Raw genomic sequence first — 23,595 nt, forward strand, 5'->3', positions numbered from 1 at the left:
AATGTGGTACGAGCCTTTGATGGTACCCAAAAAGAAGTGCTTGGGAAAATGGAAATACCTTTGTTAATTGGCCCAGTCGTGTACAATATTGATTTTGTGGTGATGGACATCCACCCCACATATAATTGTCTATTAGGGAGGCCATGGATTCATTCAGCAGGAGCCGTTCCTTCTTCATTACATCAGAAATTGAAATTTGTTGTTGATGGACAACTCATATGCGTCAGTGCTGAAGAAGAAATCATTGCGTCTGTAACAAGCGATGTTCCATATATCGACACCAATGATGAGGCTCTTGAATGCTCTTTTCGAGCTCTTGAATTTGTAAATACAACCTTTGTTGCAGAAGGAAGGAAAATTCCATATCCCAGATTGTCTGATTGCACCAAGATGACGGTACAACAAACTTTAGGCATCGGAGCTAAAGCTGGGAAAGGTCTAGGAAAGAGTCTTCAAGGGATTTCAGTTCCTATCGGTATAAAGATGAAAAAAGACCGTTTTGGGCTGGGGTTTAAGCCCAATCTTCAGCAAAGGAACAAAGAGATGAAAAGAAGATGTGAAGATAGAAAGGCAAAATTGAAAGGAGGAGAAATCCTTTGGAAACACATGTCTTTCCCACAGTTGAGGACAACATTCAGATCAGGGGGAACAATTAATGTGGAACAGCAACTTGTTGAAGCCTTTAAAAAAGAAAAGTTGATGAAAGACCAAGACATAGTTGAAGAAGCTATGAATGGATTATTTATCAACATGATCGCGAATAACAACAAGACTGGCAAGTACTTGGATATGATTCGACCATGCCTTCCTGAAGAAACACTCACCAATTGGACCACTGAAGATCTTCCTATAGTTTTTAATATTAATGCAGAGTAATATTCAGAACTAATCTTTATGTTTAGCTCAAAAATATGAAAACTTTTTGTTATCTTGTAAAAGAAATTATGTTAAATATAAGGAACTTTCTTTAAAATTTTCAAGATGGCAATCATTCTTTACATTTTCTTACATCTTTACATTTATTTATTTTCATAAATTTACTATATTCTTTCGGAAATTGCTCCGACTTAAATTTGCAGGTGTCACCGTGTTAATAGCATGTTTATTCCTAGATTTAATCCAGTGATAAATTTAGAGCAGCCTATATGTCTGGAAGAAATCAATGGTTGTGAAGATGAACTAGAATGTGATGTTCCTACTGAACTATTAAGATTGGTAGAAAAAGAAGACAAACAAATTCTACCCCACAAGGAAAGAGTTGAGACTGTGAATTTGGGAACAGATGAAGAAAGAAAAGAGGTGAAAATTGGTACTACTCTGACAGTCCAGATAAAACAAGAATTGATAAATCTCCTTCAAGAGTTCAAAGATATCTTTGCATGGTCTTATCAAGATATGCCTGGTTTGAGCACAGATATAGTGATACATAAGCTTCCAATCAATCCAGAATATAAACCAATCCAACAAAAACTCAGAAGAATGAGGCCAGAAATGTTGTTGCAAATCAAAGAAGAAGTGATGAAACAGATCAATGCAGGGTTCCTACAGGCATCTAAATACCCAGAATGGGTAGCCAACATTGTTCCCGTACCAAAGAAAAATGGAAAAGTTCGAATGTGCGTGGATTACAGAGATCTCAACAAAGCTAGTCCGAAAGATAGCTTTCCATTACCCCACATAGACACACTGGTGGACAATACTGCAGGGCATGCATGGTTTTCATTTATGGATGGTTTTTCAGGATATAATCAGATAAAAATGAATCCTGAAGACATGGAAAAAACAACATTTATAACCATGTGGGGCACATTCTGTTATAAAGTGATGCCATTTGGATTGAAAAATGCAGGGGCAACATATCAAAGAGCCATGGTAACTTTGTTTCATGACATGATGCACAAAGAGATTGAAGTATATGTAGATGACATGATTGCCAAATCCAGAACGGAAGAAGAACATATTCAAAATCTGAGGAAGCTTTTCCAGAGATTGAGGAAGTATCAATTAAAGCTCAACCCCGCAAAATGCACTTTTGGGGTAAATTCCGGGAAGCTTTTGGGATTTGTAGTCAGCAAAAAAGGAATTGAGATTGATCCAGATAAAGTAAAAGCAATTCAAGATCTTCCACCACCCAACACAAAAAAAGAAGTTCGAGGCTTTTTGGGGAGATTAAATTATATATCTCGGTTCATTTCCCAATTGACTGACAAATGTGATCCAGTGTTCAAATTACTTCGAAAGAACAATCCTGAAGTCTGGAATGAAGAATGTCAGGAAACTTTGGATATTATTAAGAAATATTTATCCAATGCCCCAATTTTAGTATCACCAATGCCTGATAGACCATTAATTCTCTATTTGACGGTCTTCGAAAATTCGATGGGATGTGTACTAGGACAGCATGATGAATCAGGAAGGAAAGAAAAAGCTATTTATTATCTGAGCAAGAAATTTACCGATTGTGAAGTTCGATATCCACCAATACAAAAATTATGTTGTGCTTTGGTGTGGACTACTCGAAGACTCAGACAATATATGTTATACCATACTACTTGGTTGATATCAAAACTTGATCCTTTGAAATTCTTAATGGAATCACCAGCTTTGACAGGCAGAATGGCTAGATGGCAGATGTTATTATCTGAGTTTGATATTATCTATGTCAACCAAAAAGCGATAAAAGGAAGTGTCATAGCTGATTTTCTGGCCAGTCGTGTATCAAATGTTTATCAGCCTTTGAACTTCAATTTTCCCGATGAAGATCTGTTGTGCATATCCATGAATGAAGAAGTCAGAACAAATGATGAATTTGCAACTTGGAAGCTTTATTTTGATGGAGCATCTAATGCTTTGGGACGAGGAATCGGGGCAGTGTTAATTTCTCCTGAAAATGTTTATTATCCCTTTACAAGCAGACTAGAGTTCTTTTGCACCAATAATATGGCGGAATATGAAGCTTGTGTCATGGGGTTGAAAGCAGCTATAGAAAGAAAAATCAAATTTCTCAAGATATATGGAGATTCATCGTTAGTGGTGTATCAATTGCGAGGAGAATGGGAAACAAAAGATCCCAAATTATTGGAATACCGAAATTTTACACTCGAATTAGTGAAAGAATTTGAGAGAGTTGCCTTCAATTATCTCCCTCGAGAAGAAAATCAAATAGCAGATGCTTTGGCTACAATAGCTGCTATGTTTCAGGCAAATAAGAAAGTTGATATGATGCCAATCAAAATGCAAGTATATGAAATTCCTGCACATTGTTATAGTGTGGAAGAAGAGGTAGATGGTAAACCATGGTATCATGATATCCTGCAATATATCAAAAATCAAAGTTATCCACCAAATGCATCAGAAATTGATAAAAGAACTTTGAGAAGAATGGCTACTGGATATTTTCTTGATGGAGAGATTATGTATAGAAGAAGCAATGATCAAATGCTGTTGAGATGTTTAAATACCAGTGAAGCTCGAAACGTCATTGAAGAAGTACACAGTGGAATATGTGGAACACATGCAAATGGTCTTTCCATGGCCAGAAAAATAATGAGATATGGATATTATTGGGCTACCATGTACACAGATTGCATTGATTACGCAAGGAAATGTCATAAATGCCAAATATATGCAGACAAGATTCATGTACCTCCATCTCCTCTACATGTAATGACAGCACCCTGGCCATTTTCTATGTGGGGAATAGATGTCATTGGAGCAATCACACCAAAAGCATCGAATGGACATTGCTTCATCCTTGTGGCAATTGATTATTTTACCAAATGGGTTGAAGCTGCTTCATACACCAATATTAATAGATCCACAGTCTGCAAGTTCATAAAGAAAGAGATAGTTTGCCGGTATGGTCTACCAGAAAGGATCATTACAGATAATGCTCTGAACCTGAACAACAAAATGATGACCGAACTTTGTACACAGTTCAAGATCAAACATGCAAATTCAGTAGCATACCGTCCAAAGATGAATGGGGCAGTTGAAGCAGCAAATAAGAACATCAAGAGAATCATTACAAAGACTACTGAAACTTACAAAGATTGGCACGAGAAGTTACCTTTTGCTCTATATGCATACCGAACTACTGTTCGAACATCTACTGGGGCAACGCCTTTTTCTTTAGTCTACGGGATGGAAGCAGTCTTACCAATTGAAGTTGAGATTCCATCGCTTCGAATATTGAGAGAAACAAAATTGGATGAATCTGAATGGATCCAAGCTAGAGTTGATCAATTGAACCTTATTGAGGAGAAAAGATTGAAAGCTATTTGCCATGGACAGATGTATCAAAAACGGATGATGAAGTCTCATGACAAGAAAGTACATCCAAGAGAATTCCAAGAGGGTGATCTAGTACTAAAAAAGATCTTGCCTATACATAAAGATTTCCGTGGGAAATGGATGCCTAATTGGGAAGGGCCATACGTTGTGAAAAAGGCCTTTTCCGGAGGAGCGTTGATCTTGGCAGAAATGGATGGAAAAATTCTGAGAAATCCAATAAATTCAGATTCTGTCAAGAAATATTATGCTTGAAGAAAAAAGAAAAGAAAAAGAAAAGAAAGAAAAGAAAAAAGAAAAGAAAAAATAGAAAATGAAAAAAAAGAAGAAAAAGAAAGGGGGTCAAGGTGAAAACCCGCAAAGGGCATCTTGTAACCAAATGAAGGATTTGAGTTGAAAACCTGAAAAGGCGGCTCAAAGGCAGGTTGATATTAGGCATCCGGCAATTGAACCCTCTTAAGATTTTGGTAGTTTGGAATAAACTTCATATCTACAAGCATTTCAACAACGTTTGTGATCTTCCAGACAAAAGCTTATATCATCTCTAAATTGTGTCAACTTGATTAATTTAGAAATACTTATGCTTGTAATATGTTGAGACATTTGAATTTTTATTCTTATGCTTGCCATAACTTTGAATACAATTATATCTATTTCAAGTTCAATTTATTTGAGATTCAATTTATTTTTGGAAATTCAATTTATTCTTTTCTATTGAATTAACATAATTTTGAAATAAATTAAAGATTTCTGAATATCACTTTATGTTAATACTTTTTAAATACATGGAATACAAAATAAGCAAATCATCACCATTTTGAACAATAAGGGTGTTATGTTAGGTATTACCGACAACAAGGTCGAATCCGCCAAATCTACTCATCAATTGCTCCAATCGATCACCGTTCAGTTCTTGCACATCTGTTTTCAAAACAGTAGAAGATGATCTTTGCAGTACTGATTCCAGCAAAAAGAAACAAGACATTGATATTACTAGGAAACAGATTCCATTTTCAGCACTCATCAAGAACATACTTCTGGACACTCGAAGGTGGCTCATTGTCATAAGCTTCAAAAGCCTTACAGATCCTTTCTGTCAATTTGGCATTTCCTGTACATGTTTATAAACAGTTCAACTTTGTTCTTGGATCCCATGAAAGCCCTCATTCTTTGTCAATGAAAAAGCATCAGCACATGAATGAAGCATGATAAGAGAAACTCTGTTGGCAGATTATGAATATTATTTTTTTTAGCGTAACAGCATGGAAATGCTTCGAATCTACAAATTCTGGCTCTACATCAAATAAATGTTGTGATATCTTAGTCCAATCATTGAATTTAGAAGATGAATTTTCTCAATAACCTCTTCTGGAAGTGTTCTTTGAGTTATCTAATCTGGTTGGACAGAACATAGCATCTTCTGGAAGTGTTCTTTGAGTTATCTGATCCGGTTTAACAGAACCAATCAGTGAATTTAGAAGATGAATTTATCATAGCATCTTCTGGAAGTGTTCTTTGAGTTATCTGATCTGGTTTAACAGAACCAATCAGTGAATTTAGAAGATGAATTTATCAATAGCATCTTCTGGAAGTGTTCTTTGAGTTATCTGATCTGGTTGATCAAAACATAGCATCTTCTGGAAGTGTTCTTTGAGTTATCTAATCTGGTTGGACAGAACATAGCATCTTCTGGAAGTGTTCTTTGAGTTATCTGATCTGGTTTAACAGAACCAATCAGTGAATTTAGAAGATGAATTTATCAATAGCATCTTCTGGAAGTGTTCTTTGAGTTATCTAATCTGGTTGGACAGAACATAGCATCTTCTGGAAGTGTTCTTTGAGTTATCTGATCTGATTAGACAGAATAGCATCTTCTGGAAGTGTTCTTTGAGTTATCTGATCTGGTTTGGTAGGAACTACAGAACCAATCATTGGAATTAAAAGATGAACTGCATGATCGTCTTCATTAAGAAGTTTCTTTTCAAGCTTCTTTTGCTTATTCCTTTCCCAAAAATCATAGCACAAGTTTAGCCTTTGCTTGTAATTGGGATCATCACGTAATGGCTTCCCATCTTTTACCGGAAGAAAGCTATTTGAAGTTTCAGCCTTTGAGAATCCCATTTTGTCAAGTATAACAGTTTATTCTCCTCATCAGAATCAGAAGTCAAGATTTTTGGTATTAGAAGAACTATCGATATCTGTGAAATCATCTTGAAAAGCCATTTCATAATCAGATGAGCTGTTATCATAATCAACATGTTGCTTGAATGCAAGCTTTTCAAGAGCCTACACAATTGAGTTTTATTCTCAAGAAATTTTTTGTGACATTATATCTACCTCTACATTTGTCAAAGAGGATAGATTCTCTGATTTGAAGAAGAAAGATTTATTGGGTTTCTACAACTGAAGAAATATTCAGTTCACCAATCTGAAATCAAATAACTTAACATTCATGCATCATATTTTAGGTGTTTACAAAAATAGGTGCATTTTCATTCATTTTATTCTTGTTGAATTTTTAACAGGAATTTCAAAGATTTTAGCAAAGATTCAAATTCATCACTTGATGGATCATCATTACCAGAGAAGGTTCATAATGAGAAGAACTCATCTGAAGAAGGAAGAAGAAGTTCATAATGAGAAGAACTTGTTCAACCTTTTGCTTGAATTCATCACTTGATGGATCAACATTTCCAGAGGAAGAGTTCATAATGAGAAGAACTCGTCATCTGAAGAAGGAAGAAGAAGTTCATAATGAGAAGAATTTGTTCAACCTTTTACCTGAATCCATCATTTGGTGGATCATCTTTTCCAGAGAAAGTTCATAATGAGAAGAACTCATCTGAAGAAGGAAGAAGAAGTTCATAATGAGAAGAATTTGTTCAACCTTTTACCTGAATCCATCATTTGGTGGATCATCTTTTCCAGAGAAAGTTCATAATGAGAAGAACTCATCTGAAGAAGGAAGAAGAAGTTCATAATGAGAAGAACTTGTTCAACTTTTTGTTTAAATTCATCATTTGATGGATCAACATGGCCAAAGAAAGTTCATGAATGAGAAGAACTCATCTGAAGAAGGAAGAAGAAGTTCATAATGAGAAGAGCTTGTTCAACCTTTGTTTGATATCATCTGAAGAAAGAAGAGAAAGTTCATAATGAGAAGAACTCATCAAGAGTTTATTCAACCTTTTGAATGACTCTATCACAGAAAGGAGGTCATCATCATCCCCAGCAGAGAGTTCATAATAAGAAGAACTTATTTGGAGAGAGAGAAGAATTTACTCAATATCTCCATTATAATCAAAGTAAAGTCAAATGGATAAAAAATTTTATTATCTTTTCATCTTTGCCCTATTCTTGTTAACACAAGAATGAGCAAAGAGGGGCAGCTGAAGATACTATTTTTTATCCATTTTATTATTATTATTATTAATATTAATATTATTATTATCATTATTAATATTATTATTATTATTATTATTATTATTAGTATTATTATTATTATTAGCATTATTATTATTATTATTATTATTATTAGTATTTATTATTATTAATATTATTATTATTATTATTATTTAATAAATAATTACAACTGGACCGGCCCAGTTACAAGCCAACTAGAACCGGTCCAGCCAACCAGAAACCCTAAACAATTAGTAAGGTTTCAGCTAGGGTTTCTAAACCCTAGCCACACCCAGCCGCCTCTGATGCTTCCAGATCCCAGCCGCCGCCTCACTGCCAAGTGGTCCAATGGCCCACTGCCGACGCCTCCGCCGCTGCCACGTCCCGAATGAAGGCTCCAGAAGATCAACGCCGGCCGTCCACGCCAAGGCTACGGGGTGAGTCACCACTGGTAGTCCGGTGACTCACCAAAGCCCTCTCTTCGGACCGGTCCGATGACCGCACCGGTGGTGGCTATAAAAGCCACCACCCACCTGCGAGACAGACCAGAGAGACAGAACGAGACACAGAAACAAAAAAAAAAGGAAGAACCGAGACAGCCAACAACAAAAAAAAAACAGAGGGAGAAATACAACAACAACGAATAGCAACCACAGCAGCAAACCAAAGGAAAAGAGAAGAAGAAGACTTACCCTTGAAGCCTTGGTGGCCCTCGGAAGCCAAACGTTGCCAAACCGCCGTTTAATAAGGTAGAACCTTTCGGTTTTGTTTAGATCTACTCCGATCCAGAGCTTTTTAGGGCAAACCAAGGCCAGATTCGGCTTTGGGAGGTTCGGGTCTTTATTTTAGGTCTTTAGGAAAAATCCGGCCACCGCATATGGTAGCCGGCGGTGGAGATCAACACCGTAGTACGGTGTCCGGCGACGACCGGAAATTCTCTCGGCTAGAGAGAAGGAAGAGAGAGCTTCTTCTCTCGTTTTTGAGAGAAGAAGAAGAAGAAAGAAATGAGCTGCTGGCCCTTCGGGCCAGCTATGAATGGACTTAAATAGCCCTCCCCAAACGACGCCGTTTTGGGGAGGGATCTGTTTGTAATTTCACAAAGGTTAAATCCCGTCCGCCGTCCTCCTAATTTGTAAACATTACATTTTAGTCACTAAATCGATTTTATAATATTTTTAATTCAGTCTTCGAATTTCAATTTGATTCATTTTAGTCCTTTATATTAAAATAATATATTTAGGATAAATGACAGATTCAATCCCTTAATTTTAATAAATAATTTTTTAATCCCTAGTTCATATTTTTAATTTATTCTATTATAAAATTTGAATTTTAAATAATTTCCTTTTGGTCACTAAATTATTAAATTAGAAAATACAATATTTAAACCCTATAATTTCAATTAATTAGTAATTAGTTTTATTTTTATAATTTAGTTATTCATTTTATATGTCTTCATTTATTTTATTGTTTTAAATATATTGTTTTAGTAATATTTTTATTTTATTATATTGTTAAACATTTTTTATATATTCATAAATATATATAATAAATAATAATTTTTAAATATTTATTTTTAATATCGAAGAAAAGGACAGTCTTAATACAACTGGATGTCCTATTCTGATATTTTAAAATTAAAAAGTAAACAATATTATTTAAATTAATATTTATCAATATCAAAGAAAAGAGCTGTCTTAAGGTACCTAGAAGTTCTTTTCTGATATTTTTAAATAAATAAATATTTTTTTATAATTTTGAAATAATAGAATAATAAATTAAATATATTTTTGATTTTTTTAAATTTTAATAATAGAGACAATTTATAATTAAAAAGTACCAATTTTGGGCGTTGTAGGGGTGCTAATCCTTCCCTAAACGTAACCGACCACGAACCCCTTTTTATTATTAAAAAGAACAAATTTTTGGTTATAAAACGCAGATCAGTTCATCTTTTAAATATGGTTTTCTTAAAAACTATTTTAAAAGAAAATTTTTAGGTATTCGACCTACCTGATCCAAAAGGTCGATGGCGACTCACAAATTATTTTCAAAATTATTTATTAATATTAATTTCCCCGCCAAATTTTAATATTTTGTGCCCGGACGAAAAACGGTCACGACAAGTTCGATTACACTCAGCTTCGAGGGCACATCATTTACAGCATAACTCAAGGCTAGAAGGGTTATCTGTGACCAAAAGATCTTCGAGTTCGACTACGCTCAGCTCCAAGGCATATCATTTGCAGCACAACTTGAATCTAGGAGGGTTGTCTGCCAACCAAAGACCTTTGAGTTCGACTACGCTCAGCTCAACGGCACATCATTTACAGTATAACTTAAGTCGAGAAGGGCTATCTGCCAAAGACCCCCGAGTTCGATTACACTCAGCTTCGAGGGCACATCATTTACAGCATAACTCAAGGCTAGAAGGGTTATCTGTGACCAAAAGATCTTCGAGTTCAAATACGCTCAGCTCCAAGGCATATCATTTGCAGCACAACTTGAATCTAGGAGGGTTGTCTGCCAACCAAAGACCTTTGAGTTCGACTACGCTCAGCTCAACGACACATCATTTGCAGTATAGCTTAAGTCGAGAAGGGCTATCTGCCAAAGACCCCCGAGTTCGATTACACTCAGCTTCGAGGGCACATCATTTACAGCATAACTCAAGGCTAGAAGGGTTATCTGTGACCAAAAGACCTTCGAGTTCGACTACGCTCAGCTCTAAGGCACATCATTTGCAGCATAGCTTAAGTCGAGAAGGGCTATCTGCCAAAGACCCTCGAGTTCGACTACGTTCAGCTTCGAGGGCATATCATTTACAGCATAACTCAAGGCTAGAAGGGTTATCTGTCACCAAAGACCTTCGAGTTCGACTACGCTCAGCTCCAAGGCATATCATTTGCATCACAACTTAAGTCTAGAAGGGTTGTCTGCCAACACAAGACCTTTGAGTTCGACTACGCTCAACTCAACGGCACATCATTTGCAGTATAACTTAAGTCGAGAAGGGTTATCTGCCAACCAAAGACCTTCGAGTTCGACTACGCTCAGCTCCAAGGCACATCATTTACAGCATAACTCAAGGCTAGAAGGGTTATCTGTCACCAAAGACCTTGGAGTTCGACTACGCTCAGCTCCAAGGCATATCATTTGCAACACAACTTAAGTCGAGAAAAGCTATCTGTCAACAAAGACCTTTCGAGTTCGAGTTCGTTCAGCTCGAGGGTCTATCAACCACATGATGGAGTCAATGAACTACTTTCCAATCGAATTTCCAACCAGAGTCTTTAAATCGAGGAAAAGACCGAGGCGGACTACAACGAAAAGCCACATTCCGATTCAAATTCCGAACTATGACTTCAATTCCATGTCATTTCAAGATGGACTCAACTTCGCAGCGAATAAGCCATCCGCAACTCAAATCGACAGGGAGTTATTCTTAATTGAAATATCAGAATCAATTTTTCAACTCCACCAAACGAAAATTTGTGTTTTTTTTATCTTTGTCCTATTTTTCGCTTCGCGAAAAAGGACAAAGAGGGGCAGCTGTAGACACACATTTTCGTACATATTTATAAATATATTTATATATAGAAAATATATCATATATATTTATAGTTTTATCGTATAGTATATATTTTTTTATAGGACATATGATATTAGACTATATAGTCTAATACATATTTTATACTATAAGATATTAAAACTTTTTTCTTTTGTTCCGTCTTGTGCTAGGATCCAATTGATCAGTCCAACTCAGCTCACTCATTAGAACCTGCCTCACGGGATTGGTGCAAAACTAAGGCTAGTTTTACGTCAAACTTCGAATCAATGGCAGCCTCGAAAATTCTGGCGCAATCTCAGCTCTCTTCGCTCACATCTCCCCCACGTATCTCAACCATTTCAAACACCCTCGAGAATTCGGCTAGAATCCCTGAATATCTGGCAGCTGCAACCTTCCAACGTCTATATTTGTGCTTATATAAATCATAAGCAAGGTTCAACAAGGGGGGAAGCATTCGGTGAAAGCAAAAGCAAATAATAGAAGGGGTGAAAAACCATCCGAACAGGAACATTCGAACCAGCAAAAAATATATCGAAAAAGGAGAGATACACAAGATTGTTCGGGGGGAAAATTAGCGAGAAAAGGGAAATTACAGAGGAAAAACGGGGTGAGGGAGAGTTCTTCGAAACTGGAAAAGAGGATAAGAAGAAGCTGCCAGAAGACAAGAAAGAAAACCAGAAAGCAGACAACGCCTCTTTAATAAAGTCCATCGAGGGGGTCTCGGATTTGAAAGCCTACCTTGCGGCAAGATTTTCCTTGAAGTCTGGCATGAAGCCTCATGAATTTGCCTTCTAGAAGTAACTTGCTTTTAGCTTAGCTGTTTTACTTTGCTGTTCTTTGTCTTCGAGTATTAGTGGCCATACGAAATCATCTTTTGTTTTTTTATTCTAGCTTATGATATGCCAAAACCCCAAATTTCCTTTTTTATGTTTTGTGCTACTCTGATTGGAGCTTGTTCTGATTATCTTTTCAAAAGAAACCCATTAAAATTATACATATATGCATAGGATTCATGGATTTAAAATAAAATATTATATATATATGCATAGGATCAGGGGTTTAAAATAAGATATTATATATATGCATAGGATCCATGAGTTTATAATAAAATATTATATATATGCATAGGATCCAAGTGTTTAGAAAAAAAAATCATTTATTTGATTCATGTAACCCACGTGGGTATGAGGTTATAAAGTGCTAATCATTGGTGTGATCATTCAATCTTTGAATATCATGCATTTTGGTCCGGTTTTTTTGTGTTGTTATTGCTTTTAATTTTAATATGTTTTTTTAGTTTTTTATTTATTCTTTTCTTTTAAAAAACATTGTTTCATATGCATATATTTTTTACATTCTTTTATTTTATTATTTTCAAGACCGAACATTTTCTACTTTTTTATTTTTTATTTTAGGTTTTCTTAACATTTTGTTGTTGTTATTTTCTCAATTTATTTATTATTTATTTTTTCTCACTCTTTGATTTATTTAAGTTTATCTTTCAATCTAACATTTTTGACTTTTTAGGATCAATTTTAATCAATCAAAGGTAAGTAACTTGAATCGAACGTTTTAAATTTCAATTTCAATTTTAATTTTTGCAATTAAGACAACTGAAAAATTAATTGGTACCGAAAGGGCGGTTCAAGGGTGCTAATCCTTCCTTGACCGTAACTGACTCCCGAACCCGACACGTTTCTGGTACAACGCAGATCAGGTAAGATGGTGTCCGACCCACCTAAATTCGTTTTAAAATGGTCGGTGGCGACTCCAATTCGTTTAATCCAAGTCGAAGCCCAATTCCGGGCCCAACCGAAAGACGGTTACGACACTACTCAACATTTATCTATCGTTTTCAAGCCCAAAAGGAATTCTTTCGCATTCATTAATGCACTAGAGATCGAAGGGATTCCCGACGAACTTCTCTCTGATTCAGCCTCGTCGGTGCCACAAGGTAACACGATCAATGGTTTATCAAATATTGGTTTGCAAGTCACCTATCGGTTGAATATGGGCGGGCCGATGATCACTCCGAAAAACGATACATTGGGGAGAACATGGGCTCCGGATGTACCATACAACACGTTTCCCCAATGAACCGAGGTCGTCACGGGTAAAAACATCAAGTACCGACCGGAGAATAAGATGACTCGGTTGGTCGAGCCGAAGATGGTTTATGAGACGGCGGATCGGATGATGTCCGAACGAACTTCTCTCTGATTCAGCCTCGTCGGTGCCACAAGGTAACACGATCAATGGTTTATCAAATATTGGTTTGCAAGTCACCTATCAGTTGAATATGGGCGGGCCGATGATCACTCCGAAAAACGATACATTGGGGAGAACATGGGCTCCGGATGTACCATACAACACGTTTCCCCAATGAACCGAGGTCGTCACGGGTAAAAACATCAAGTACCGACCGGAGAATAAGATGACTCGGTTGGTCGAGCCGAAGATGGTTTATGAGACGGCGGATCGGATGATGTCCGAAGCGTATGCTCAAACCACGGTTCCTAATTTTAATCTCTCTTGGGCGATGAATGTGGACGGACCTACTCGTATCTCATCAGGATGCACTTTTGTGACATTGTAAGCAATGCCAAGAATGAACTATACTTCAGTGTGTACATAAACGGGTTAATGGGGATTTCACGTCTTGATTTAACCGAGAAAGCCGGAGATTTGGCCACCGCATACTACACCGATTTCGTGCTGAATGCATCGTTTATAATGAATGATTTGATCATGGTTCAAGTAGGTCCGATCGCCGACTCTGACAGCGGCAAACCTAACGCGATCCTCAACGGGTTGGAAGTGATGAAGATGAGCAACATAACTGATAGCTTCGATGGTTATATACGGTGGATGGTTTGTTTAAAGGGCCAGAATCGAGCAACCTTAAAATCCTAGCGATTTCGGGGCTGGCATTGGCGTTTGTGGCAATGTTCTTCCTCGGGGTCATTTGTGTTGGGTGGAAAAAACGACCCAAGATTGGCAAAAGAAGAAAAATTTCTCGTCTTGGCTATTACCAATCCACGGAAGTAAAGCTAATTACTGCTCGAGGAAATCACACATCTTTGGATCTAGAAAGAGCAAGAGTGGATTATCAAGTGTTTATTCTCATGGCCTTGGAAAGTTGTTCACTTTAAACGAGCTACAAAATGCGACACAAAATTTTAACGAGAAGACAGTCATCGGTGTCGGTGGGTTCGGGAAAGTGTTCGTCGGGACATTAGAGGACTGCACCAAAGTAGCGATAAAACGTGGCAACCATGGATCCGAACAGGGCATAAACGAATTTGAAACCGAAATCGCAATGCTCTCGAAGCTCCGACATCGGCATCTCGTGTCGTTGATTGGGTTCTGCGATGAGGATTTGGAGATGATCTTGGTTTATTAATACATGGCTAATGGTCCGTTTCGGGACCATCTTTATGGTCCCGCGCATAAACCGACATTGACATGGAAACAGCGGCTCGAAATCTGCATCGGCGCCGCTCGAGGGTTGCATTATCTTCACACCGGTGCGACGCAAGGAATCATCCACCGCGACGTCAAGACAACAAACATTCTTCTAGATGAAAACTTCGTTGCCAAAGTGTCTGATTTCGGGCTCTCAAAAGCGGCTGCCATGGACCAAGGCCATGTTAGTACCGCTGTGAAAGGTAGCTTCGGGTATCTTGACCCCGAATACTTCCGTAGACAACAACTGACAGAGAAATCTGATGTTTACTCGTTCGGTGTGGTTCTTTTCGAGGTTTTATGCGCGAGACCGGTGATTTGCTCGGGGCTGCCAAGGGATCAAGCTTGCTTGGCCGATTGGGCAATGCAATGGTATAAAAAGGGTATGGTCGACCAAATCGTTGATCCCAAAATCGCCAGGACGATCTGCCAAGGATCGTTGAAGAAGTTCACGGAAGCCGCCGAGAAATGCTTGGCCGAATACGGAGTCGATCGGCCAAGCATGGGGGATGTGTTGTGGAACTCGGAATATTCATTACAACTTCAAGAGGCTTCGTCACAAATCGATCAATCAGAAGACAAGACTAACTTTATTGGCTTGGAAACCGGAAACGAAACTGGTGAGTACAACAGCCCCGCCGGTCGGGCGGAGACGACGGCGGGGGCGGCGGACGAAAGTGATGATTCTAATGTAACACTCGGTTCTCAGGTTCCTTTCTCTGATGCAGCAAATATGCAAGGAAGGTAATAGGAAAAAATTTAAAATCAAAATCAAATGAGAGTTGAATCTAAAAGTCTGGAGAATTGGAAACCCATTTTCAGATTAGATTTTAGCTTCGATTTCATCTCCAAAATTCATCATCACTTGTTCCTTAAATTCATACTAAAATATTATTAAATTGAGTTAATTTTTTAAAAAAAATCGAATTAAGTTTAAGTAATATAAAATATAAATGGTAGAATTTATTAAGTGACTTTAGTAGTTAAAGAGTGTTATTCTTCCTAAAAGTTTTGAATTTAAACAATACTAAAAGTCGGTATAAAATCTTTGGACCAAATCTGAAAGAATGATTTAGACTCTTCCTCATAACTTTCCTCTCTTCTGCCTTCTTAGGGAGACTGAAGATTTCTTATATCAACTAATAATCATTTAATCATAGACTGCAACTCTTCGCTCAAATTAGAAGAAATAAAATAAATCATCTAAAACTGTCATGATTCATTTATTGTCATCAATAATCTCGTAATTTTCCTTCTCAAAAATATAAATTTTTATATATCAACTAATAATTATTTTATCATCAACCACAGTTCTTCGTTTAAATTAGAAAATATAAATCATGTATAGCTATCGTGATTCATTTATTCTCATCAATAATATTTAAAACTTATATTAAACGATTTCAAATAATAAATTAGAAAATATAATTTATTTATTCTAATATGAATTATGTATTTATAAAGTAATACTTTATAGGTTTATCAATTAATTTTTAAATAAAAAATATTTATTTTGTAATATGTTTTATTAAAACATTAAAAAAATATAATTATATCACCTATCTTCAAAGTAAGACTCTCATTTTTATCAAGTAATTTTCAAATACAAAATATTTGTTTTGTAATATGTTTTATGAAAGCATAAACAATGGAGTTAATTACATCACATACTCTCAAAGTATGACCATCATTTTAAATTGATCTTTAAACTTTTAATTATTTCAATTTCATTCCTAAATTATGACTATAATTCTAAATTAGTCCTCAAACTCTTAAACATTCTAATTTCATCCCTAAACTATGATCTTCATTCTAAATTAGTCCCCAAATTTTTTTGAATATTTCAATTTCATCCCAAACTATACATATATACACATCACATCCCTTGTTAATAAAAATGTTAGACGATTTATATTATTATATGTTTGAAAAAAATAGGTTAAATTATGGTCGAAAATAGAATATTCAAAAGTTTAGGGACTAATTTAGAAAGATAGTCATAGTTTAGGGATGAATTTATAATGCTTAAAAGTTTAAGGACTAATTTAAAATGAGAGTCATAATTTGAGGATAAATTATAATATTTAAAAGTTCAAAAACCAATTTAAAATAAAAATTATAATTTGAATACATATGATGCAATTAACTTTAAAAAATATCAACATCCTTTAAGTAACTTGTGATCGTAAAACTTAAAAAGAAAAAAATATAATTTTTATTCTATTGTACAAATATTTAATTTTAGTAATAATTATAATATTTTTTGAAAAACCTGATTGAGTACAGCATAGTATATGATGAAAATTCTTTGTTAGTTATTAACATGGATGAATATGGCGATGGTTTTAATTCAACTTGATTAGGTCGGATTTTTTTAAAAAAATTTGGGTTGGATCAAGTTCAGATTTAGGAGGAAAATACGAAATATCTAGCTCGACCCGAAAAAATTATAATTTTACCTCATTATTTAGAGATAGTTGCAATAACAATAAAAATATAATTTTTAAATAAATATTATATTTTGAGTTGGGTCAGATCGGTTTCGAACTTTATCTCAAAAAGACGGGTTAAGTTTGAGTCGGTTGGAATGTGTATATTTTTCGTGTCGAGTTCAGGTCAGGTAGACTGAAAATCAACCCATACCCGTTCTTAGTCATTAACAATAAATATACACCCTACAGACACATCTATTCAAATTCTAGATAGTTATATAAAATAATACTCCTTTTGATTAATGAAACATAATTAATATCTTTTAGAATAAACTACATATATAATTACACAACTATCATTTTAATTTGGTTATGATCACTCAGTTATTTTTTTAATCAAAATCATACATAACAACTAATGTTGTATTTGGACACCCACAATTAAAAATAAATAGAATTATTGAAATATTTTTATTTTTTAATGATGACGTGATATTATTTTATGGTGACACATTAATATCATCGCAAGTTTTTTTAAAGGTGAGTGACCAAAACGTAACTCTTTATGTGATCTTTGAAAATAATAATAATAATATGGTCAAAACAGAACTAAGTATTAATTGGGTGACTAAACATGTAGTTTAACTTATTTTTAATAAAAAATAATTAATTTATTCAAATGATAAAAGGAAAAAACACATGGCAACGCATAACCATGACGAGTCTACCAATTCATCAATCTGGATCATTTCTTCCCCCAATTTTCCATCATCTTCCGTCAACAATTCCATCTTTTTAGGGTTTTTAATTCTCATCAGTTTTTAATCTTCAATAAAATATTTACTGTAAAAATAACAAAGAACTGAAGCCTTAATGTCAATGGCAATTGCTATCAGCGTATCATTTAGTGAGATTTAATTATTTTTTATATAATAAGAGATTAAAGAAGAAACTTGAATCTCTTCAACCTTGGCGAATTACCCTTATGGTTCAAGATAATTTCACTCGCCAAAAGAGATATTCAACTGGCGGCGGCGGAGGTTTACCGGTAAATAACTACGGTGGCGGAAGGAACCGTGGATTTCCCGGAATACCTCGTGGGAGGCAGATGCACAAGAGGTTCAACAACATTAAGATCACAATCCTTTGCGGCTTGGTTACGATCCTCGTCTTGCGCGGCACAATCGGCGTCGGGAATTAGGGGAGAAGCGAAAGCCATCAACCAAAACCTGATCGATGAAACCAACCGAATCCTTGCTGAAATCCGCTCCCACTCCGACCCTACCGACCCGGATGAACCTGAGTTCAATCCTAACGTTTCATACACTCTCGGATCTAAAATTTCGGACTGGGATCAGCAGCGAAAGGTTTGGTTGATAGGTACGAAGAGATGATGGAGAAATATCATCCAGGATTGGGAGACGAGAGGTGGCCTTTTGTGACTCATTTCGTCGGCTGCAAGCCCTGTGGTAGTTATGGAGATACTCTGTAGACAGGTGCCTCCGCAGCATGCAAAGGGCTTTCAATTTTTCAGATAACCAGGTACTTAAGCTTTACGGGTTTAGACATAAGGGATTGTTAGGCCCCAACATTAAGAGGATCAGGGACGACACAACTTCTCCGTTGGAGATTGTTGATCAGCTCGACATCCGTCGTTCATTTATTGCAAAAAGCGAATCAAATAGCTAGTCGAAACAGGTATTAAACATGCATATAGGTAATGTAGTTCCTCAGGTGACAAGCCAACTTCAGTTGCCATACATTTCATCTTGGCTGGTATAATCATATTGAATTCAATGAAAAGTTGTTGTTTTCATGTTTTATTCGTCGAGCAGCGAAAAGAGGCGAAATAACGAAGAAGGAAGGATAAATTGCAGATAAATAGTCGTTTAGAATGTTTAGTTTGCCATTATCATTTACCCTGATCGAATCGTGTACAGTTCAGGTTCTCGAGTTCTTCCTCGGAGTGAGATTTAGTGTCTTTTATTACTACCTCACTATGTTGGGACGAACAGCGCATTCCTGGCTCTGGTGTGCATTTGTTATATTCTTTCAGTGTTCTTTTATCAGTTCATTGCTTACATATACTGAATTTGTGCCATTGTTAACTGTAATGCTAGAGCCATACAAGGTTTCATATTTCGTTTTATTTCTCGGGTTCGGTTTTCGGAAAATCGAAAGACTGCTCATTTAACTGCAAAAGTTCCTCAAATACCGAATCGAAATTGTCACATTAGAGGCCAAGAGCCACAACCTGAGGTTTCATCCATTTGTTCCTTCTGATGTATTGCAAGAGCTAAATAAAAATGAATTTGATCATATTTTAATTTTTCTCGAGTTCAAATTTTACATGCAAACCCTTGAATTCAAGGTTCTTGACATATATTTAATGATGACTTATTTTCACTTATAATAAATAGTTAAAGATACTTAAATTAATCAAAACTCGAAATACATGATTTATGTAAATAAAATATAAAAATAATATCTGCTATATGTACCTTTGGTAAATTACAATTGCATAAATTTACAGAAGTGAAAATTAATCAATCTTTGTTTATTTCTTCTTTTGGTACAAAGCTATGAGTGTGAGAGATCAATTCATACCTAAGAGTTAGACTATAACCTAAACAATGCTATTACATGTCTGTAAACAATCTGGAAATGGATTAATCTTTGCCTTTTAACTCCACTAATCCGAATGTATAACCAGCTTTTTCGCCGCCAGTCGGATGCCTGCCGTTCCCTGATAGTCGTAAGTATCCAAGCTGAAGAATGCATCCACAAAGATCCCGGCTCTGAATAAGTTACCAAGCTCTGCAGCATCAATTTTGCTGAACACAAGCTTTTGCACGGTACCGGAGCAGTCCTTCTGATGAATCTCTGCAGTGTATCGGGCGATATCATCATTGGTTACTGTGGGTATGCTGCCAGAAAGGAATCAAAGAATCGACAAAATTATTACAAGATTCAAGTGAATGTCTTAAACTGTTTAATTCTATTTTCGGAACACTACGAGAACTTACTTCAGTCTCACGGTTGGATTGTTGATGTACTGGTAATTCCTGCCCACGATAGGCTTCCAATCGGAACTGCTTCCGCAATCTTCGAAGACCGTTTTTGCAGCATTGTCACAAGCATCCAGAATCTCACATAAACTCGGAGAAGCATCGACTACGAAGCTCAAACGTGGACAGCCTCCTTGATCAAGGAACTTTCCATTGACTCCAAACCGCACTCTCAAACAAGGACAAAACAGTTGCAGAGCAGTGTTTTCATGCAACAGTCTTATTCGATGGGTGCCATGGTAATATGGGGTGAGAGATGCACTGATAGAGCTTGGAGAAACTTCATTAGGTTCTAAGAACTCTGCATTACTGCTACTACCTTCAGCAATATCTATCTCCTGAGACTCTAGCAGAGTTTTTTCTTCCATGATGACATCTGATTGGAGGGCCTCGGTTTTTATTTCGTTTCTGAGTACACCCATGTTGAAAGGATCCGGTTGAACCAGATTAGACACATCTGTATTTGCCTCTCCAGTGTGATGAGTCAGAAGAGAGATTATAGGCTGGTGTTCTCTGTTTCTTGGAGATGGATTAGGAACATTTTCAGGAGTTGAAGAAATGCTGTTCATCTTCGGGCTAGGCTGCTCGGGAGACGACTTGGTATTACTGCTACTTCTCGTCGTTATTGGCGAACAGGTTCCATTCACCATCAGTATTTCTGGGAAACTTGATTCCTGTAGATAAATATAAGATTTTGGTGCAAATTTGGATAATTAATCTTACAAAACATGCTCAATTTACCCATTTGAAGTTGAGTCGAATATGGTGATTAAATGCATCACTAGAAATAACATAAATGCTGCTGCATTTGGCGATCGGAAACTGCCATACCAGGAACAAAACTGTAGCGCAGTACTTGACAACTTCGAGGTTCATTCAAACATCGTCCAAGCTCCTGAATAATTGTATAGCAGAAAGATTGTTACCAAGATACATAAATTCCACGATCCATCCAAAGGTGAAGAAAAGAGTTTATATTCATTTGCCTGTGTGCCTGCACCCCAATCTCGAAATAGTTTGCAAGAGTTGCCATCTGCATTCAAGATTGAAGAACATAAACATGTTACCAACAAGAGATCAAACCGACTAGACCTCTGATCACCAGTTTAACTGGCCGGTCTGGTTATTATCCCTTGCTTACAATGTCTTTCTTAGAGAGTAGCACAAAGCTAGGATATCAAATAATTAAGCAATGGTCTCCATATCTTTTTTCTTCATAATATTGGTATAAGAAAGCAGAGATTTGTAATGTGAAATTAAAAAAATACCTTCATATTACCAGCTCTCCTTCCGAACCTTTGTGTCAACAACGGCAATGAATCGATAAGTCCCTTAGGCTCCGGCGCCGCCCTACCGATCTTCTCGAACGCCTCCCTTATTCTCACGCAATCAAACCTCACTATATTATGCCCCGCCCAAACCCTTCCTACAGAATTCATTTAAAACCTTACTTAAAAGAGAAGGAACAAAAAAAAAGACGGAAAAAAAGGAAATTGGAATGCGAGATGTGCACCATGAAGAAGATCGTGAACTTTGTCGGCGATTTCGGAGAAGGGAGGCGCTGAAGCGACATCGTTCCGAGTGATGCCGTTGCAGCGCACGGAGGAAGGGGAAACGGAAGAGAGGTCATCGGGTCGGACCAGGGAGGAGTAGCTCTCGAGCTCAAGGAGCCTTCTGGGGCAGACTAAAATGGCACCGAATTCGAGAATGTCGTAGCCTTGGCCACGCCGGTAAGGGATGGTGGTTTCCAAATCGAAAAAGCAGATTTCGGGTCGGACAGCGGACGTCGGGGTCGGATCCATTTCGGAAGAGAAAAACAAATTGTTCTTAAAAACTTAAAAATGAAGAAGGGGAAATTAGAGCGGTGGAGGCGGCAATTGCATGGATAAACCGACACTTTATAGGAGAAGGATTTATGGTTTTCTCAGTTACTTGGTTAGGTGGGTTTGCTGTTCGTTTAGGAAGAACATGGAAATAACCCGCCTAGGAAGTTAAACGGCAGATGTAGACAAGGTATCATTCTTTGCACATTCAATCGCCATCGCTGTTTTCATTTACTGGTTATCCAACAAAACTCTACTCGATTAAAAAAAGTAAATTATGTATTTAGTACTTAAACTATCAATTTTAATCTATTTTAGTATCTAAACTTTGAATTTCTCAGAATCATACTTAATAATTAATTTTTGTTTCGTTTTAGTACCCGCTGTTGAAACTTAACGGATAATTTACATGTTGCATATTTTTATCGGTAAATTATATCATTCATCACTCTACTATCTTTTCACTCTTATTTTGGTCACTAAAATTTAATTTTTTAATTTAATTACTTAACTTTCAAATTATTCCTAATTTTCAAAAAAAAATATTTTTAATTATATATTAAAAAAACAAGTCACAAAAAATTAAAATTAAAAATAAATTAGAGTGATTAAAATAGGAGCAATTTAAAAGATGAGTAGTTAAATTGAAAAATTTTAAGCTTTAGTATTAAAATAGGAGTGAGAATATAGTTGAGTGATGAATGATGTAATTTACCCATAAAAATGAACTGCTGTTAAGTTTTTTTATGACGAGGTACTAAAATGAAATACAAACTAAATGTTAGTTATAATTTAAAAAAATTAAAAAATCTAGGTACTAAAACATACAAAAACTTATTGTTTAGGTACTAAATAAGTAATTTACCCTAAAAATTTAAAACTTTTTATTTGACTGATACTTTTATTAGTTAAACTCAATTTGAAAAAAAATTAAGTAATAAAACAAAACTCTAACAAGTAATTAGTAAATTAATTTTTAGGTTTTAGTTGAGTCTCACAGCTTTGCATGATATATAAATTGTAACACTCTAAATCAGTATGACACATAATTAACCGATCATAATGACACACGAAACTACCATATTGGCTAACCATTTTTTTTAAATTTTCCTTTATTTAAAAATGATCATTTGTAACCACTCATGCTAAAATAAATCAACTACAATTTAAATAAAATAGTTTACATTAAGAGCTCCCAAAATAATATTTAAAACATACAGACAATAGTTTAAAATGAGTTACGATTCATACAAAAAATATACAAATCGGGGTTTACAATTATACATGTCCTCTAAACATAACTCGAGACATACTCTGCACTATCTGAGTTTAGATCACTGCTGTCAAAAAGTCCTTGGATTGCTCCTCGACTAACCTGCGTAAGGAAACAAATTCTAAACGCTGAGCTAAATAGCACAGTGTCACACTAACAACTAAGCCATATTAAAAGTGTTCATGTCATGCTCAAGCTAACTCATAACTGCAATAGTGAATATACTCGTATACTACACTCTCTACTCTATGGTATACATCATGGTGCGACT

General features: G+C 35.9%; 2 pseudogenes; one reads left to right on the forward strand and one right to left on the reverse strand.

Annotated features, from left to right (window-relative positions):
- The window catches only part of LOC120215775, a 34,299-nt pseudogene extending 15,450 nt beyond the window's left edge, over positions 1–18,849 (forward strand).
- A 798-nt stretch (positions 18,850–19,647) lies between these two features.
- Positions 19,648–22,183, reverse strand: LOC120215965 (annotated as a pseudogene).
- Between the last annotated feature and the right edge of the window lie 1,412 nt (positions 22,184–23,595).

The sequence above is a fragment of the Hibiscus syriacus genome, unplaced genomic scaffold (assembly GCF_006381635.1).
Source record: "Hibiscus syriacus cultivar Baekdansim isolate YM2019G1 unplaced genomic scaffold, ASM638163v2 tig00110156_pilon, whole genome shotgun sequence".
Taxonomy (NCBI): domain Eukaryota; kingdom Viridiplantae; phylum Streptophyta; class Magnoliopsida; order Malvales; family Malvaceae; genus Hibiscus; species Hibiscus syriacus.